The following is a 17,681-nucleotide window of genomic DNA, read 5'->3' as shown; positions in this document are numbered from 1 at the left end:
AAACACCCCTAAACTGGGGAAGGAAACAGATATCCATATCCAAGAGGCATAGAGAACTCCCAACAAAATCAACAAAAGAAGACATGTACCAAAACATATTGTAATTTAATTTCCAAAATAAAATTAAAGAAAAAAAATTTAAATCAGCAAGACAAAAAAGTAAGTCACTTAAAAGGGAAAATCCATAAGGTTAGTGAGAGATTCTTCAAGAGAAATTTTGCAAGCCAAAAAGGAGTGGCATGATATATTCAAAGTGCAGAATGGGAAAATTCTCTAGCCAAGAATACTCTATCCAGCAAGTCCATCATTCAGAACAGAAGGAGAGATAAAGAGGGTCCCAGACAAACAAAAACTAAAGGAGTTCATGACCACTAATCCGGCTCTGAAAGGGATAATAAAAGGGAATCTTTGAATGGAATGAAGAGACCAAACATGACAGGGGAGAGGTAGGAAACACAAAAGCAGGAAAAATGAATATTTATGTTAAATTAGTCAAGGAACTCACAAAAAAAGGATATAAAATACAATAACATACCTAAATGTGGGGCAGAGAGGAGAGGATTCAAACTTTAATGACCATCAATTTAATATAGACTGCTATATGCAGAAGGAGTTATATACATACTTAATGGTAGCCAAATAACATATATTATTAATAAATTTGCAAAGAATAAACAGAAATAAATCCAAATATATCACTAAAGAAAATCAGCAAAACATGAAACAAAGAATCATAAGATCAGAAAAAAAAATCTTTGGACAACCACAAAACAAGTAACAAAATGGCCATACATACATATCTATCAATAATTACTTTGAATGTAAATTGACTAAATGCCCCAATCAAAAGACATAGAATGATGAATAGACATTTTTCCAAAGAAGACACCCAGATGGCCAACAGCCACATGAAAAGATGTTCAACATCACTCATCTTTGGAGAAATATGTATCAAAACTATGATGAGATACCATCTCATACCTGTCAGAATGGCTAGAAATTAACAATAGAAGAAACAACAGGTGTTGGCAACAATGCCACGCCTCTTGCACTGTTGGTGGGAATACAAACTGATGCAGCCACTCTCGGAAACAGTATGGAGGTTTTCCAAAAAGTTAAAAATAGAGGGCACCTGTGTGACTCAATTATTAAGCATCTGACTTCAGCTCGGGTCATATTTCACTGAGTGAAATATGGTGAGTTCGAGTCCTACCTTGGGTGAGCTCCAGCCCTGCTTCAGGTAAAAAACATGAGCCCTGGGGTGAGCCCCACTTCTTTATCTTTCTCTCTTTCTCCCCACTCTTCCCTTCACGGGATTCTCTCTCTCTCTCTCTCTTTCTCTCTCTCTCTCTCTCTCCTCTCCTTGCTCACTTGCACTCTCTCTCTCCCTAAAAAAAAGATCAAGATCAAATAAATGTGTTAATATTTTTTAAGTTAAAAATAGAACTTCCCTATGATCCAACAATTGCACTACTATTTTATTCAAAGGATACAAAAATACAGATGTGAAGGGATATATGCATCCTGATGTTTATAGCAGTATTATGAACAATAGCCAAACTATGGAAAGAACCCAAGTGTCCATCGACTGATAAATGAATAAAGAAGATGTGGTATGTATATATATACACAACAGAGTATTTCTCAGACATCAAAAGGAATGAAATCTTGCCCTTTGCAATGATGTGAATGGAGCTAGAGTGTATTATGCTAAACAAAATAAGTCAGGCAGAGAAAGACAAATGCATATGATTTCACTCATATATAAAATTTTAAGGACAAAAACAGATGAATATATGGGAAGGAGGGAAAGAGAGAGGGAAACAAACTATAAGAGACTTTTAACGAAAGAGGACAAACAGGGTTGATGGAGGGAGGAAGGTAGAGGATGGACTAGATCGGTGATGGGTATTAAGGAGGACACCTGTTATGATGAGCACTGGGTGTTGTATGTAAGTGTTGAATCACTGAATTCTAATCCTGAAACCAATATTGCACTGTATGTTAACTCATTAGAATTTAAATAAAAATTTGAAAAGAAAAAAAGGCATAGCATTACATAATAGACAAAAAACAAGACATATCTATATACTGTCTACAAGAGACTCATTTCAGACCTAAAGACATATGATGCAAACTGAAAGTGAGAGAACGGAGAAACATCTCTCATGCAAAGAGATGGCAAAAGCAAGCTGGAGTACCAATACTTATATCTGAAAAAGTAAACTTTAAAACAAAGACTATAACAAGAAAAAGGAGGAAACTATAGAATAGTAAAGGAGACTATCCAACAAGAAGATATAAAAATTGTAAATATTTATACATCTGCCATGGAAGCACCCAAATACAACAGTTAATAGGAAACATTAAGAAAGTGATCAATAATAATACAATAATAGCATGGGACTTTAACATCCCACTTCCTAGATCACATAATAGCCCACAAAACCAACCTCAACAAGTTCAAGAAGATCAAAATCATACCATGCATATTTTCTGATCACAATGTTACGAAACTAAATATAAACCACAAGAAAAAAATCTGGAAAGACCACAAACACATGGAGGTTAAATAACATGTTACTGAACAATCAATGGGTAAACCAGGAAATAAAAGAAAAAATTAAAAAGTATGTGTAAACAAATGAAAATGAAAACACAACAGTCCAAAGCCTCTGGTATGTAGCAAAAGTTGTTCTAAGAGGGAAGTTATAGCAATACATGCCTACCTCAAGAAGCATGAAATATCTCAAATAAACAACCTAACCTTGTACCTAAAGGAGTTAGAAAAAGAACAAACAAGACAATAAGACTGAAGGAAGGATATAATAAAGATTAGAGCAGGAATAAATAACATAGAAATTAAAAAGACAATAGAACAGATCAATAAAACCAGAAACCATTTTTTTTCTTTTTGGAAAAAAAATCAATAAAACTGATAAATCTCTAACAAGACATACCAAGAAAAAAAAAGAAAATACTCAAAATATAACATCACAAGTGAGACAGGAGAAATAACAACCAACACCACACAAATAAAACCAATCATAAGAGAAAATTATGGAAATATACATGTCAACAAATTGCATAATCTAGAAGAAATGGATAAATTCTCAGAAACATATTAACTACCAAAACTGAAACAGAAAGAAACAGAAATTTTGAACAAAACAGATTGATAACCACCAAATAAATTGAGTCCGTAATTAAAAAAAAAAAAAAAAGCTCCAAACAAACAAAATCCAGGATCTGATGGCCTCACAGGTGAATTTTACCAAACATTTACAGAAGAATTAATACTTACTCTTCTCAAATTATTGCAAAAATTAGAAAAGGAAGGATAACTTCCAAATTCATTCTATGAGGCTAGCATTACTGCGATACCAAAAACAGATAACAACACCAACAAAAAAAGAACTATAGGTCAATATCCCTGATGTAAATAGATGCAAAAGTTGTCAAGAAAATACTAGCAAACTCAATTTAACAACATCTTTAAAGAAATCAGTCACCGGGATCAAGTAGGATTTATTCCCAGGATACAAGGATGGTTCAATATTTCCATATCAATCAATGGGATATACCATATCAGTAAGAGAAAGGATAAGAACCATATGATCATATCAATAGATGAAAAAAAGCATTTGATAAAGTATAGAAGTATATATTATATATACCCTACCTTGTTGAGGCTTATTATATATATATAATATATAATGTATATATAATGTATATATAATATATATAATATATAATGTATATATAATATATAATGTATATATAATATATATATAATGTATTATAATACATATAATAAAGGCCAAATATGAAAATAAAGGTCATATATATAAAACCCACATGTGAACATCATCCTCAATGGGGAAAAACTGAGAACTTTTCCCCTATGGACAGGAACAAGACAAGGATATCCACTCTCATCACAACTCATCGTCTCACCATAGCACTGAAAGTCCTAGCCACAGCAATTAGACAACAAAAAGAAATGAAAGCATCCAAACTGGTAAGGAAGAAGTAAAAATTTCACTATTTGTATATGACATGATACTGTATATAGAAAACCCAAGACTCCACCAAAAATTGCTGTAACTGATAAATTCAGTAAAGTAGTAGTAAAATCCCTATTTTTATATAAAACAATTCTAAAATTTGTATGGAACCACAAAAGACCCCAAACAGCCAAAGCAATCTTGAAAAAGAAAAGCAAAGCTGGGGGCATAATTCTAGACTTCAGGTTATATTACAAAGCTGTAGTAATCAAAACAGTATGGCACTGGCACAAAAATAGACACATAGATTAATGGAACATAAGAGAAAGCTCAGAAATGAACACACAATTACATGTCAATTAATCTTTGACAAACAAGGAAAGAATAGCCAGTGGGAAAAAGAAACTCTTCAACAAATGGTGTTGGGAAAACTAGAGAGCATCACGCGAAAGAAAGAATGAAACTGGACCACTTTCTTACAATATACAGAACAATAAATTCAAAATCGATTAAAGACTTAAATGTAAGACCTGAAACCATAAAGATCCTAGAAAAGAACACAGGAAGTGACTTTTCTGACATCAGTCACAGCTACTTTTTTCTAGATATGTCTCCCAAGGCAAGGGAAACAAAAGCAAAAATAACTATTGGTACTGTATCAAAATACAAAGCTTCTGCACAGCAAAGGAAATAATCAATAAAACCAAAAGGCAAAACCCACTGAATGGAACAAGATATTTCCAAACCATATATGGTTAGTATCTAAAATATATAAAGAGGTTGAAGAACTCAAAATCCTGAAAATAAATAATCCAATTAAAAATGGGCAGAAGACATGAACAGACATTTCTCCAAAGAAGACATCCAGATGGCCAACAGACTCTCTGGATGGCTATTTCTTGAGAAAAAGTGCTCAACATCACTCATTATCAGAGAAATGTAAATCAAATCCACTCTAAGATATCTCCTCACACCTGTTAGAATGGCTAAAATCAACAACACAAGTTACCAGAGGTGCTGATGAGGATGTGGAGAAAAAGGAACCCTATTATACTGTCATTGAGAATGCAGAATGGTGCAGTTTGTGTGGAAGACAGGATGAAGGTTCCTCAAAAAATAAAATAAGAACTACCATGTAATCCAGTAATTGCACTCCTGGGAATTTACCCCAAGAATACAAAAACACTACTTTGAAAAGATATATGCATCCCTATATTTATTGAGGCATTATTTAAAATAGCCAAAGTATGGAAGCAGCCGAAGTGTCCATCAAGAGATGAAAGGATAAAGCAGATGTGGTATGGATATACAATGGAATATTACTCATCCATGAAAAGAATGAAATACTGCCATTTGCAAGACATAGATGGATCTACAGAGAATAAAGCTAAGTGAAATAAGTCAGTAAGGGAAAGACAAATACCATACGATTTCACTCATATGTGGCATATAAAAAACAAAACAAATAAACAAAGGAAAAATAAAGTGACAAGCCAAAAATAGACTCTTAATTACAGTGAGCAAACAAATTGGAGGTAGGTATGGGAATGGGTTAAATAGATGAAGAGGATTAAGAGTTCACTTACTTTGATGAGCACTGAATAATGTATAAAATAGATGAATCACTGTATTGTCCACCTGAAAGTAATATAACACTGTATGTTAACTATACTGTAAGTAAAATTTTTAAATAAATAAATAAATAACAAAATCAAATCATAGAGTTGGCAGTTTCAAAAGGCAAATTAAAAAATGGGTCTGCGTCAACTGAATACCTATACGAAAAAAATTAACCTCAAACTTACTTCACACCATAAAAAATTAACTTGAAATGGATCACAAACATAAAACTTATGGAAAAAACATAGGGGAAAATATTCATTGTCTTGAAGTAGACAAATGGAGCTGAAATCCTGCTACTTTAAAAGAAAATATTAACAAACGGACTCAAAATTTAAGAGTCTATCCTTTGAAAGATATTAGTAAAATAATATAATGAAAATGCAAGTCATAGATTGGCTAGTGGCCAGCATCACTTAAAACCAAAAACTAACAAAATATTTGCATATCACAGCTAGTAAAGCATCTGTATTCAGAATATATAGAGAACTCTTATAATTCAAGAATAAAGAAAGAACCCCATAAAAATGGGCAAAACTTTTAAAAAGACACTTCACAGAGGAAGATACACAAATAATCTTTAAGCATATAAAAAGGTTCAACCTCAGTCAGCAGGCAAAGACAAAGTAAAACCACAATTGAGTATCGGCACACACCCACTAGAATAGCAAAAACTAAAAGGACTGCTGGCACCAAATGTTAGCAAAGACAGAAAACAACCAGCATGTTCACACATTGATGGTAGGAGTTTAAAATGGCCCAACCATTTTGCAAAAAACGTCTGGCTATTTCTTATAAAGTTAATAAAAACATACTTATTGTTAGAGTAAGCAGCTAGTTAGGCTTTAAGATTTTGTTTTTTTAGTGTTTATTTGTTTTTAAGAGAGAGAGAGTGAGAGCAGGGGAGGGGCAGAGAAAGAGGAGACACAGAATCTGAAGCAGGCTCCAGGCTCTGAGCTGTCAGCATAGAGACTGATGCGCGACTTGAACCCATGAACTGTGAGATCATGACCTGAGCTGAAGTCAGACGCTTAACTGACTGAGCCCTCCAGGTGCCCCACTTAGGCTTTACTACAATGCCTGGAGGCCAGCAAATGCAGAGTCAAGGCCCATTATCAGGAAAGGCAGCAACTAGGTCTGGCAGCATTCCACAAACAAGGATCCAGGAAGCCAGAGCAAACCAGACAGGGCCAAGACAAAGAAGACCTGAGACTCTGACCAAGTAAAGGAGAAAAGGTGGAAAACCCTGCTCCAAAAAATCCCCTCCGCAAATAATAAATCTTCTACCCTCTTGTTAACAACTGTCAATAAAGATAGAGACCTAAACCCCAGGGTGTGCAGATCTCCCTTGAGCTTCTTTGATCTCACATCTTAGGAGTGTACTCTCTCTAATAAACTCCTCACTTGCACTGCTCAACCACTGTCTGGTCTGTCCTTGAATTCTTTCTCAAGATGAGACTAAGAACCTTTAGCAACTCCTTTGGGACAGGCTGGGTCAAGTGTCCAGGGTTTCCCCAGTTCACCTTGGCAACATTAAGACTTAGAATTTCTACTTCTGGATTTGTACCTAAAATAAACAAACTTATATGTCTACAAGAACACTTGTACAAATATATTCCTAACAGCTTTATTCATGATAGTAAAAGACTGGAAACTATTTAAATAACTATCAAGAGATAGTAGAAAACAAATTATGGCATATGCATTCAATGTAGTATTTCTCAGCAATTACAAGGAATAAGCCACAGATACACACAATATGAATAAATCTCACCAACATTATGATGAATGAAAGATTCCAGACACAGAAAAAAGTACATACTGAGTGATTCCATTTATATGAATTTCTAGAATGATTGAAGCTAATTTAAGATGAAAAATACCACAAATGTGCTTAACTCTTTAGGGTTGGGATTGACTGGGAAGAGTAGAGGGAACTTTAGATGAGGTGATATAAATGACCTATGTCTTAATTGGGAGTAGGTTATATGGGTCACAATTCAATGAATTATAAACTTACAATTTATGCATTTAACCATCTGTAAATTGTATTCCAACTCCCCCTCCCCAACCCCTCCAAGGAAAAAAAGATAACAACACTAGAAACAAGTATTAAAACTCTAGTTAGGAGACTTGTTCTTCTCAGTAGTATATACTGCCTATTCTGAAACTACCTTCTCTGTATTCTAGGCTTAGGCAAATTAGTGAAATTACTGAGGATAATGGAATATAGGAAGGAGGAAGACTAGAACATAACCTGTGGTACTGGAATAGAATTAAAGGTATCAATTAAGTTTTTTAAAAATATAGATAAAGAAATAAAGATGGGGTGCCTGAGTGGCTCAGTTGGTTAAGCGTCAGACTTCAGCTCATGTCATGATCTCACGGCTTTTGAGTTCAAGCCCCACATCAGGCTCTGTGTTGACAGCTCAGAGCCTAGAGCCTGCTTCTGATTCTGTCTCCATCTCTCTGCTTCTCCCCCCTGCCCCAAAATAAATAAACATTAGAAATAAAGATAGATACACACACACACGTATTTTCTAGCCCTTACCTCTGAAGGGATCTAAAAGCTTCAATACTTCAGAAGCAGTAAACACACTTAGCACACATATCTTGGTTTCTAAATGCCATTGTCTATAATAAAAACCAAATATTCTCAAGAAATAGTTAATTCCAACACCAGGGCATGAAAAACATAAGATAAACCTGAAATTCTTTATTGAATCAAAGGATAATAGTCAAAAAATCATTGGGACATATCAGAGGATACAGGAGCCATTTTAAGAGTTCTCATTGGCCAAATCTGGGAAATTTTGAGTGTCAAAATAAATATTGGTAGTAATGGGTTACAGCTTACTGAATAGAGTAAGAATCCATAAATCACAGTGATATAAACAAATTCACACATAAAAATCAATAAAGTGACAAAGGAGAACTCTTCCTTTCTCTGTAGAATCACAACTTATGATTATATAATGAATAATGAGTTGTAAAATCATCTATGGATAGCAAAAGTAATGGGTGAAAGTTTGATGAAGGCAAAATACTTACATAATTTCCAAATATCTCCCCATATTATTTTCAAAAGGGAAATGTTAATTTTAAGTAAAGAAAACTGGGGTAGTATAGTTAAGGCTAACATCACTAATATTGGGACAAACCGAAAGCATGTGCTTCCTAATATGATGTATTGAGAAGGACATATCACTATTTTTGTAGTATTGTTGCCAAAAATGCACAACTTGAATGTGATCATGAGGAAACTGAGGGATACTCCACAAAAATAACTGAGTATACCCCTCAAAAAAATCACAGTCAAGAAGACAAAGGAAATTTGAGGAACTGCTCCATATAAAAAGGTGTGACATGGGCACCTGGGTGGCTCATTTGTTTAAGTGTCCAACTTCGGCTCAGGTCATGATCTCAGTCTGTGAGTTCAAGTCCCACATCAGTCTCTGTGCTGTCAACTCAGAGCCTGGAGCCTGCTTCAGATTCTGTGTCTCCCTCTCTCTCTGTCCCTGCTCACTCACTCTCTCTCTCTCCTTCTCAAAAATTAATAAAACTTTAAAAAAAAAAATTAAAGGTATGACAAATACCTAGACCTGAAAAAAATCTCTTATGGGACATTTTTGGACAGACAGACATTTTTGGACAACTGATTAAATTGAATATGGACAATGGATTATATAATAGTGTTATGTCTGTTAGATTTTCTGATTTTGCTAACTAGTCTGTAGATATGGAAAAGTATTTTTTCTTATTCCAAGTAAATACACACTCAAGTAATTAGATATAAAAGGCGAGGTGGGGTGGGAGGAGGAACCACACCATACCAATGGTGAAGTATCATTATTTTGTTATTATAATTGATAAAATACCCAATGTGATTTCAGAACAAAGTTACACCACCTTATTGTCTTTAGAGGGTGCTGACATTTCAAAAGCCATAGGTTGAGAAATGTGAGGCATCAAATTTAGCATTAATTTGTACCAATTCTTGAGATAATTACAATGTTAGAGATAAACCTGAACTTACATTCTAATTTCTCTAAACACTGATCCTGGCCTAGTTCAAAATTGTCTAATCTATGAGAATTAGTCTTGAAATCAGCCAACAGCGAGAGGCTAGTTGAACTACAGAGAAAAGAAAAGCTTTGTAATACTGAGGCCTTCCCCTATCAGGTCCCTGACAAAGAAAAGAGATGAATTAAAATGTTTCCCTTTAATAGCTTCTGTGCACTTTCCACAGCCACCATGCATCTCTACCCCGATCCTCCTGTTCAACATAGAAGCTCCTTTCTCTCCACCGCCACTCCTTCCATTTGGAAATGTACCAAAGCCATTTTTCATATATACATATTTTTTTGTTTATAATCTAAGTATCTATTGAGTGTTATTGTAAGCTTTTCAAGCCCACACACCCTGGCAAGAGTTAACAGGAATTCCAGATATTATCAAATATATTTAAACATGATGCTTGAGTGGTCTTTGCAGCTGGTAGGTTATACATAAAATATGTTCAGCCAGTGATAGCGTCCTTATCTAAAGACAGAAGCTAGCAAAATTTCACCCTGTGTGCTCTGTCAGATTGTTCCCTTGGACAGATGGCAGAAGACTCCAGATGACAAGTGTGAGATGCTATCTGGTGTCATGGCAGTGGTTTTCTCATTGCCCTGGACAGAGCTCCCTGGCTACTCTCTTCATCTGAAGCGTGCAAATGAGTAGATGTGGATAGCAGAATGTGTATGATCAATAAACTCACATAATTAGAATGTTGCTGAAAGGAGTAATCTCTCTATGGAACAACCGCCATTAAGGCTTGGTCTCCCTCCCTACACAAGGGCTCACATTGTCTCACCTTCTTGTATATTTTTCCCAAGTGACAAGAGTAAAGTGACAACACAAATGACAAAATTTTAAGTGCTGTCCACCTTGTCCAGAATCAAGCTTTTAGTTCCTTGACTCACAGAGCTCCCTGGGGAAATTCAAACCCAACACCCTCCTCAGTATACTGTCTGCTTTTATCTTCTCTCATCTCCCTGCTGCGAAAAGGCACTGATACTCAGTGCACATGAACCCATACACCCACAGTGCAGAAGTTACTCCCTTAATCCCTATACTTCTCCTGCATAGGCCCCCTCTTTAAACCACAGGTCAAGGCTTGCACATGCCCTTCAAAGTCATCCCTATGTAAGCCTTCCCATGCATCCTAGCCATCAGCCCCTGAATAAATAAATAGTAAATGTATTCTCCCAGTGCACTGTTGCATTTACAAACCTCTATAATTACACATACACACACACACACACACACACACACACACACACACACACAGTGGTAAAATACAAATAACATAAAATTTCCCATCTTAACTATTTTTAAGTGTGCTGTTCAGCAATGTTAAGTACATTTACACTCTTGCACAACAAATCTCCAAAACTCTTTTCATCTTGCAAAACTGAAACTCTTTACCCATTTAAAAAAGGCCCTAGCCCCAGCTTTTGGCAGCCACTATTCTACTTTCTATCTCTATGAATTTAATTACTCTCAGTAACTCATACAAATAGAATCATACATTATTTGCCTTTTAGTGACTGCTTTTTTTATTTAGCATAATGTTCTTAGGGCTCATCCATGTTGTAGTATGTGTAAATTTTCCTTCTTTTAAAACATGAATAATATTCCTTTGTAAATAAATATATATAATATACATATATTATATTATAGTATATTATAGTATATATATGTATATATAGTATATATAGTATATATATGTATATATAGTATATATAGTATATATATGTATATATAGTATATATAGTATATATATACTATATACATTATACATTTATATGTATATTTATATGTATATACATTTATATGTATATATTTATAATGTATATATATACAATTAGTATTAATTGTGTGTATGTGTGTGTGTATATATATATATATATATATATATACCACATTATGTTTATCTATTCATCTGTTGATGAACATTTGGTTGCTTCCATCTTTTTAGCTATTGTGAATAATTCTGCCAGGAACTTGAGTATACAAATATATCTTTGAGACTCCATCCACAATTCTTTTGGGGTGGTATTACAAAATGGAACCGTTGGGTTGTGTGGAAATTCTATTTTTAATTTTTTGAGAAGCCACCATATTGTTTTCCACAGAGGCTGTACCAGTTTGCATTCCCACCAACAGTGCACAAGAGTTTCAACTTCTCCACATCCTCACCAACACTTGTTATTTCCTATGTTGCTGTTGTTTGACAGTAGCTATAACAGCATTGAGGGCAGTGAAAATACTCAGTATAATACCATAATGTTGGATACATGTCATTATGCATTTGTCTAAACCCAAGGAATTTAAAATACCAAGAGGGAACGACAATGTAAACTAGAGACTTTGGGTGATAATGCAATGTCAACATAAGTTTGTCATTTGCAACAAATGTACCATTTTGGTAGGGAATATTAATAATGTAGGATACTATGAATGTATGGGAATAGGGAGTTCATGGGAAATGTCTGTAATGTTCTCTCAATTTTGTTGTGAACCTAAACTGCAATAAAAAATAAAGTCTTAACATAAAAAAAAAACCAGAACAAAAAATAAAACAAAATAACACTGAACTTAAGGTGCAAAAACAAACTTACATAGTCACAATAATCAAGACAATGTAACATTACTGGGATAAACATAGAAATATAGATCCATGAAATTGAGAGTCCAGAAATAAACATATTTATAGTCAGTTGATTTTGAACAAGGCTGCTAAGATAATTCAACGGGGAAAAATAGTCTTTCAACAAATGTTAGCAGGACAACTGGATCTCTAATCCAAAAGAATACATTTTTGGTCCCCTACCTCACATCATATACAAAAATTAATTCAAAATGGATCATAGGCCTAAATATGAGAGTTAAAACTATAAAACCCTTAGAACATAAAAATAACTTTCTTGACCTAGGATTAAGGCAATGGTTTCTTGGATGTAACACCAAAAGCAGAACTATCCAAAGAAAAATACACATTACAATTAAAAATGTTTGTGCTCAGCATACTTCTCAAAACTAGAACAAACTATCCAAAAATTTGTATGGAACCACAAAAGACCCCGAATAGCCAAAGTAATACTGAAAAATAAAACCAAAACGGGAGGGATCACCATCCCAGACTTTAGCCTCTACTACAAAGCTGTCATCATCAAGACAGTATGGTATTGGCACAAAAACAGACACATAGACCAATGGAACAGAATTGAGAACTCAGAAGTGGACCCAAAAGTATACAGCCAACTGATCTTTGACAAAGCAGGAAAGAATATCCAATGGAAAAAAGACAGCCTTTTTAACAGATGGTGTTGGGAGAACTGGACAGCAACATGCAGAAGAATGAAACTAGATCATTTTCTCACACCATGCACAAAAATCAACTCAAAATGGATAAAGGACCTGAACGTGAGACAGGAAACTATCAACACCCTAGAGGAGAAAGCAGGAAACAACCTCCTTGACCTCCACCGCAGCAACTTCTTACTTGACACATCCCCAAAAGCAAGGGAATCAAGAGCAAAAATAAACTGTTGGGACCTCATCAAGATTAAAAGCTTCTGCACAGCCAAGGAAACAACCCAGAAAATTAATAGGCAACCAACGGAATGGGAAAAGATAGTTGCAAATGACATATCAGATAAAGGGTTAATATCCAGAATCTATAAGGAACTCACCAAACTACACGCCCGAAAAACAAACAACCCAGTGAAGAAATGGGCAGAAGACATGAACAGACACTTCTCCAAAGAGGACATCCAGATGGCCAACAGACACATGAAACGATGCTCAGCATCCCTCCTCATCAGGGAAATACAAATCAAAACCACACTGAGATACCACCTCACGCCAGTCAGAGTGGCTAAAATGAGCAAATCAGAGAACTCTAGATGCTGGCGAGGATGTGGAGAAACGGGCACCCTCCTACACTGTTGGTGGGAATGTAAACTGGTACAGCCCCTCTGGAAAACAGTGTGGAGGTTCCTCAGGAAACTAACAATAGAACTCCCTTATGACCCAGCAATAGCACTGCTAGGAATTTACCCAAGGGATACAGAAATGCTGAGGCATAGGAGCACATGTACCCCAATGTTCATAGCAGCACTCTCCACAATAGCTAAAACATGGAAAGAGCCTAAGTGTCCATCAACAGATGAATGGATCAAGAAGATGTGGTTTATCTATACCATGGAATACTACATGGCAATGAGAAACAATGAAATCTGGCCATGTGTAGCAACATGGATGGACCTTGAGGGTGTTATGCTGAGCGAAATAAGTCAGGCAGAGAAGGACAAATATCATATGTTTGCACGTATAGGAGGATTAGGAGGAACTTGACGGAGGAACAAGGGGGAGAAGAAGAGGGGAAATGGTGGGGGAAAGGGAGAGAGGCAAACCATGAGAGACTCTTGAAGGCTGACAAAAACTGAGGACTGATGGATGTGGGGGGGAGAGGGGAGATGGGCATGGAGGAGGACACTTGTGGGGATGAGCACTGAGTGTTTTGTGGAAACTAATTTGACAATAAACTATTCGTAAAAAAAAAAAAAATGTTTGTGCTTCAAAGGACATTATTAAGAAAAAAAAGACAGTCTCCAGAATGGGAGAAAATTTTTGCAACCCTTTATCAAAGACTTGTATCCAGAATATAGAGAATTCTCACAACTCAACAATAAAAAGACAAATAGTCTCCTTTTTAAAATAGGCAAAGGGTCAGAGAGTGTCATATTAAGTAAAATAAATCAGTTAGAAAATGACAAATACCATATGATTTTATACTCATATGTGGAATTTAAGAAATAAAACAAAGAAAAAAAAAAGAGACAAAAAAAACCCCAACAGACTCTGAACTATAGAGAACAAATTGCTGATTCCCAGAGGGGAGGTGTGAGGGCCAGTGATGGGTGAAACAGGTGATGGGGGTTAAAAGTGCACTTATCATAATGAACACTGAGTAATGTACTGAATCATTGAATTATATTGTATACCTGAAATTAATATAGCATTGTATGTTAACTATATTAGAATTATAATTTAAAAAATTTTTATTTGAGAGAGACAGAGACAGAGAGAGAGACAGAGACAGAGAGAGAGACAGAGACAGAGAATATCTCAAGCAGGCTCCATTCTCAGTGCAGAGTCTGATGCAGGGCTTGGTCCCACAATGCTGGGATCACAATCTGAGCCAAAATCCAGAGCCAGATGCTCAACTGACTGAGCCACCCAGGCTCCCCTGAAATTAAAATTTTAAAAAACAGGCAAAGGATTTGAATAGAATTTCTCCAGAGAAGATACACTATTGATCAATAAGCATATATAAAAATGTTTAGCATCATTAATCACTGAGGAAATAGAAATCAAAATCACAACAAGATACCACTGCACATTCACTAGGGTAGTATAACAAAAAAATACGGATACTAACAATTGTTAGAATTAAGTATATGTACCAAAGGGATCTAGAACTTAAGGGTATAAAGGACTTTGCTTTTAAAATAAGCTCTAGACTTCTTTGGTACACAGTTTCCTTCCAGGCTCATTGCTAGCTGGTGTTCACCGTATGAAGCAGGTGGGCCTTTGAGGCGCCTGCTCTATTACTGGCCATTTGTAAACTTGAAAGCATCTTTGTGACATTGTCCTAAGTAAAGTTCTGTACACTGCACCCCATCACCACCTTCTTTTTAACCTTTATCTTTATGACTTGAGACTACAGTTGCCTCCACTACATGCAAACCTCGCTTAATTATCCTCCCTCAAACACTCCACTACAGGTAGCAAATTGGTAAAAGCCTATGTGCAGATGATATTATTTTATGTATTACCATGAAATGAAAAGTCCTTTGTAGATTGTTGCCCTTGTTTTCTAACTACTACCAGGAAAAATAGAAGATCAATTATTCTAAAACTTCAGTCATTGATTTTGGTAAATATTTGTCATCCTTTATCTGGTCTATAACTAAAATGCATAAGCAAAAAAAATGTATCAGGGATTGGTCCTATGACTAATGATTTAATTCAACATTTTTGTAAATGATTTTGTAAACTGCTAGAGCAAATATTTTGTCACTATGCTTATCTTGGATTGTTGGCCTGTAAGTACATTGTTAACATGAAAGTGTTAACTTTCTGAGCCTGCATTCATCAACATGCACTTACAGACATTCACAAGCCAAACTGGTGTGGCCATGTCACTTGTCCTCCCAAATATTGTCTCTGATCCCAAATTACTTTCTGTGTAAAGCCTGGTCTCCAATCATGGGCATTTCATGTGGAGGAGAATTCATTTTCTTCTTGTCTCAGGTTCGAATAGAGTTTCCTCCACAGTTATGACCAAGTATCAAAACTCTTGTCCAGTCGACCTTTAAAATATGGAACCCTGTATTTAGCTGGCCACACAGAATATCTGCAGTCCAGTTATTTGTCAGGGAGAATACTGCTGAACCCACTACTGCTCACTACTTACCAGAAGCTCACTTGGGTCACACATAGAACTATTCTCACCAAACTATTCATTGCCATTTTTGCAGTAATCCTACATTGGAAACACGGGGGGAAGTTAGGTGGTGAAGCATGTTACATTTACTGTAAGAGTATTACTAAGGATGCTATCTGGACCAAGAGGAGAATGTTTGAATCTCGGAAGAAGAAATTATTGTGTCTTTCTTAAGCAACTGGTTTAATTTTACCTCAGAGACACTCTAAACCATACAACTGATCCTATTTCCTTCTTCATATTGGCCATAAGGAAACTGGGATTCAGGTTTATGGCGTTATCTAGTATCAGACACTTAACAATGCATGAGTTCATTCTTGTTACATCTTATTGTTCTACCCTTATTTTTCCTTGCTCCTATTTTCTCACTAGCCAGTATTTGTTTTTCATTTTGGTATGTATTTGTGTAAGCTGCTTCAAATACATCTTGCAAAGAGGATAGATATAAATAAATACATTTCTGTAATAATGCTGTGTGAAGGATAGTTCTACAAAGCAGTAGGATAAATATCTTATCAGAAAAAGGGACTTCTGTAGAATCTCTGCGGGTAGAAATTCCATTCTCACATAATTAAAAAGTCATAATAGGGATATGTTACAGCCCACCTGACCAGGAACCTGAGATAGAAATGTTAATTGAGATTGTGGAAGCTGTGAAATTAGGCCAGGTAGTAATAATGGAAGACTTTAATTACTCAATCATAGATTGGAAAAATGCCTCACTGGGACAAGAGTTGGAAGCGAGATTTTTAGATAAGAGAAATTACTGCTTCTCAGCCAAGGTAGAGAAGGAGGCTGTGCAGCAGAGAAATATACCAGGCTAGGCTCTGACAACAAACAGAAACTCATATGCAAAGTGATACAAAATCATTAACAGTGACCACTACACAATTTAGTTGTACAGCCTTGTAGGCAAATTTAAATCCACTGCATATCTACTTATCATCTGAAAGCAACCTATGAAAAAAATGAAACTTAGAATTTTTAAATTCAACAATAAACAAGAAAGAAACCAAGAGACTATTTTCCAAGTAACTTAACAGGGATCCAGGAAAACATACAAGAGGTTACAATAACCCTTTGTGGCTAGTTGACAGAGTAAGAAATAAGTGCTGGGAGCAGGGGAAGGGAGATTTGTTTCATAAAGCAAGAAAAGAACCAAGGAAAGAAAACCTAGAAACCCACAAAATATGACAGGTTAGGAATAACTTCAAAATTAGATACATTTTTTTAAAAAGTGAAACATCTTATAGAGGTTTCCAAAAGGATTAGGAAGAGATTCTTTGACTCTATCAAAGGAAGGAAGATAGTTTGAGAAACAACGGAATCTCTTTAAAATAATGGCGCCAAAGCTGAACAAAAGGAGGAAGAAAATGCAAAAGGCTGGATAAAATATGTCTTGATTTTCAGAGAGATGACCTCTTCTAAAACACCTCTTGAAACTCAGGTAAGATTGAATACTGCAGCAGATAGTAATCACAAAGGGGAATAAT

The sequence above is a fragment of the Hyaena hyaena genome, unplaced genomic scaffold (assembly GCF_003009895.1).
Source record: "Hyaena hyaena isolate Hyena2069 unplaced genomic scaffold, ASM300989v1 scaffold_870, whole genome shotgun sequence".
Taxonomy (NCBI): Eukaryota; Metazoa; Chordata; class Mammalia; order Carnivora; family Hyaenidae; genus Hyaena; species Hyaena hyaena.
This window is presented reverse-complemented; position numbering follows the sequence as displayed.